General features: G+C 39.3%; 1 protein-coding gene across 1 annotated transcript in view; it reads right to left on the bottom strand.

Annotated features, from left to right (window-relative positions):
• Positions 1-4,364, bottom strand: part of LOC104992524 (contactin-associated protein-like 3) — a 232,716-nt gene that overhangs the window by 196,116 nt on the left and 32,236 nt on the right. The gene's annotated exons all lie outside the window — the stretch shown is intronic.

Genomic DNA, 4,364 nt, shown 5'->3' with positions numbered 1-4,364 from the left:
ACAGAGGATGAGATGGCTGGATGGCATCACTGACTCGATGAATGTGAGTCTGAGTGAACTCCAGGAGTTAGTGATGGACAGGGAGGCCGGGAGTGCTGCAATTCATGGGGTTACAGAGTCGGACATGACTGAGCGACTGAACTGAACTGAACTGAAAATAAGCTCAGACTACAATGATCGCAAATAGGAAGACAGTATTTCTAAGGTATCAGTTTTCCGTAGTTTGAGCTACAATTCATTAGAAGTTCAATCAAAAGCCCAGGAGGGTTCTTCATAGAACTTGAAAACACTGAACCAAACAGTTCAAGGATTCTTAAGAACATGCAGTACAGATATGATTTAGCAGGTCAGTTAAGACGAAAAGAAAATATTACATCTTAATTTTCACTAACCTCTAGCTAAATTTTGGCATATTCTTCAATCACAAGTGTAGACAAAAGAGACTGTATTCACTAGTGCTATGCATTTGTTACCAACATAAGTTACAGATACCTAGAAATATTGTTTATGGTCCTCCTTACTTCAAAATAACAGTATTTATTAAAATCACCACTAGATCTTATTATTTAATGCTTTAATAATTAAGAAGACATATTATAATTTCTAATATATTGATATCAGCATCTCAATATAACTATTTACTTTGTAACCAGATGTATACATTTTATGCATTTACAAGCATTGCTCTGAAAAGCAGTCACAGCTACAGCAAAGCGCCAGAAGGATCCATGGCACAAAGAAGAGCAAAGAATCTCCCACAGTGAGTGTGTACATTATAGGTACAAAGCTGTTAAGACATTACTGGGACATTATTATTACTGGGACATTTTTCAGAAAATTCCAGAAGATGGGGATCAAACACAATCCATAGTCAGCTGTGCTAACTCAAATGTTAACACTACAGCTTCTCAGGGGTGACAGCCTGTTGAGGAGATGGAGCCTGCATCATTTCCTCCTTTAAATAAAGGGGTTCCTGGGATCTAAGTAACCTCCCCAAAGTCACAAAGCTGTTTGAGGGTAAGTGAGGATTATTTCCATCAACTGCTTAACTTGGCAAGCCTGCTCCTTTCCCAGCTTCCACCTCACCCCAGAACAGCTTTCTTTCTAAGTCTGGCCAGATGCTCCCCACTAATTAGGCACATCTTTCTCATCTCACCATTTTGGGATCCCTCCTTACTGAATTGTAAACCTAACAAGGACCAAGTGTGGATTCTGGAGGCAGATGGGGTGTGGGTTTGGCATTTACCCAGCTGCCTACTATTGGGATGTCAGTGGCCTTCCCTACACTTCAGTTATATCATCTGTACAATAAGGATGTTATACAACTGAATCATACAACTGGACAAAAGGAAATCATACAACTATAGAGTTTTTATGAGGACTAAAGTATTTGTTTTTATTACTTTCAGTATGGTAACACAAATCATCAAATAAACTTCTTCAAAATAGTTTATAAGCATATTTTCTCCATAGAAAGATATATAAGGCAGCATTCAGAGTTCCAAGTCATATTTTCATTTTTTATTTGTTCAAAAGAAACCATATGAATCTTAGTCTTTTTAAAAAAGAGTGAGATGTTATCACTTTTGTGATACAATATTTTTTTTTGAGAAACAATTTTAAAAGTAATAGCTTTCTTTACAACCCTAATTGTTCCAATTCAATTTCAGACAGTCGACTCTAAGAATGCACATGATCAAAAAACATGACCATGTCCCATTACATAGAAGAGCAACTCTGTATATGCTTCCCATGCATTCACTGTGTTTCTAAATAAATTACATTCAAGCAATGTGAAGGCTCAGATGCCATACAAAATCTCTCTAACTATTGTTTTCTATCTGAAATGTCTGTATTTTATGCTATAATTCCTGGAGACAAAATTGTAAAGACCCAATTTAATTTTTTATGGAATTATTTAAAAATATTTTATTTCCACTGAATATCATTCTTATCAATATTCTGATAAACGCTGTTTCTATCCCCCAATAAGGATGAATCCTGAAATGCTTCAAAGCTACAAGAATTATTCATAAACAATTGTTTTTAACAAATGAGATAGCAAAACAATTGATAAGTACAACTATTTACCACCTAGGCAGGAAAAAGAAGTGAGTACAAGTAATAAACTTATAAGAATTAACAAGTGAAAATAGATAATATTACAGTTAGATAGGCTAAAGTAAGTTTATTTCTCTTCATAATAACCACTCATAATAATAACCACTTCATAATAACCAGGCATACTCCCTGGAATGAAAAGAGCAGTGTGGTGTGCTTAATCCACATAACTGCGGTTCCATCTTCATGCAGATTTCAAATCCATGTCTTCACTACTTTGGACTCCAGCTCTGAATTTAGCCAACTGTTCTGCGGGCACTGGCCAATTTCTAGCCCTCAGCTACACACACAGTGCAGAGGAGTTGATGAACCCTTGGAATGTACAGGACATTCTAAGCTTATAAGACTGGCATGCAGGACACTCTAGGGACCCTTGCATAATTTTTCAGCTTCAGTTCATCTGCCACCACCCTCACTTGCTCCCAAAAATATGTGCTGCAGCAGGTGCCAGTGTGTTCATATCCGCAGCTACCCAGTGTGGGTCTACCTCTGGCACCTTTCCGCATGCCATGAGCTTGCATAACTGTACTAGATCCAGTTATTTAATTTCATGACCCTCAATGCCCACTCTGATAGGAAATAGAGTGGAGGACAGCAGAGGTGATTTCTAATTTCTTGCTTTTTCCAATAAGTTATGCATTCTAATAGTAGAGCATCCTTGGTGGCTAAGACAGTAAAGAATGTGCTTGCAATGCAGAAGACCTGGGTTCCTTCTCCGGGCTGGGAAGATCCTCTGGAGAAGGGAATGGTCACCCACTCCAGTATTCTTGCCTGGAGAATTCCACAGACAGAGGAGCATGATGGGCTACAGTTCATGGGGTCACAAAGAGTCAGACACAACTGAGCAACTAACACTTTCACTTTTCTAAAGTAGAACATATTTATATCTTTGCCAGAACAAAGTCAGAAAGGGAGCATTAGACCATGTTCCTGGTTAATTTATTTAATTCACACATGCATATGTATTATGCCTAGCCATCAGCAGAGTCCAAAGATGAGCACTTTTATTTTGACTTCTTTGTTGTTCAGTTCCTCAGTCATGTCTGACTCTGCGACCCCATGGACTGCAGCATACCAGACTGCCCTGTTCTTTATCATCTCTAGGAGCTTGCTCAAACTCATGTCCATTGAGTCAGTGATGCCATCCAACCATCTCATCCTCTGCCTCGCCCTTCTCCTCCTGCTTCCAACCTTTCTCAGCATCAAAGTCTTTTCTAATGAGTCAGCTCTTCACATCAGGTGGGCAAAGTATTGGAGCTTCAGCTTCAGTATCGGTCCTTCAATTACAAATAAATATTCTTTCCCTCCCTAATTTTGCATCATAATCATTTCATCAAGTCATAAACACTCCTTTCTTTAATGAAGACACTTGCTTATCAGTTCAGTTCAGCTGCTCATTCATGTCCTACTCTTTGCGACCCCATGGACTGCAGCACGCCACGGCTCTCTGTCCATCACCAACCCCCAGAGTTTACTCAAACTCATGTCCATTGAGTCAGTGATGCCATCCAACCATCTCATCCTCTGTCATCCCCTTCTCCTCCTGCCCTCAATATTTCCCAGCATCACGGTCTTTTCAAATGAGTCAGCTCTTCACATCAGGTGGCCAAGGTACTGGAGTTTCAGCTTCAACATAAGTCTTTCCAATGAACACCCAGGATGGATCTCCTTTAGAATGGACTGGTTGGGTCTCCTTGCAGTCCAAGAGACTCTCAAGAGTCTTCTCCAACACCACAGTTCAAAAGCATCAATTCTTCGGTACTCAGCTTTCTTTATAGTCCAAATCTCACATCCATACATGACTGCTGGATAATGCCAAGGAGTAAGCGTTTTTAATTTCATGGCTGTAGTCACCATCTGCACCATTTGGAGCCCCCCCAAAAATAAAGTATCTCACCATTTACATTGTTTCCCCATCTATTTGCCATGAAGTGATGGGACAGGATGCCATGATCTTAGTTTTCAAAAGTGTCAATTCTTTGATGCTCAGCCTTCTTTTACTTCTTTAGGCTCCTTTTAACAAATAAATCTAGACCTGAAAGTTGCATGTAAAATTATTCTTCAGGGTTGAAATTTTCACTTTTCACTGTAAATCAAATAGCAACATTACAAGAACAGTCTGTCATTAATTTTAGTGCTGCAACATAGCAAATTCAGTTCAATTCAGTTTAGTCGCTCAGTCGTGTCCAACTCTTTGCGACCCCATGAATCGCAGCACACCAGGCCTCCCTGTCCATCACCAA

This window comes from Bison bison, unplaced genomic scaffold (assembly GCF_000754665.1).
Source record: "Bison bison bison isolate TAMUID 2011002044 unplaced genomic scaffold, Bison_UMD1.0 scf7180017864217, whole genome shotgun sequence".
In the NCBI taxonomy this organism is placed as follows: domain Eukaryota; kingdom Metazoa; phylum Chordata; class Mammalia; order Artiodactyla; family Bovidae; genus Bison; species Bison bison.
Note: the sequence above shows the minus strand (reverse complement) of the source record. Positions and strands in the feature narration are given on the sequence as shown.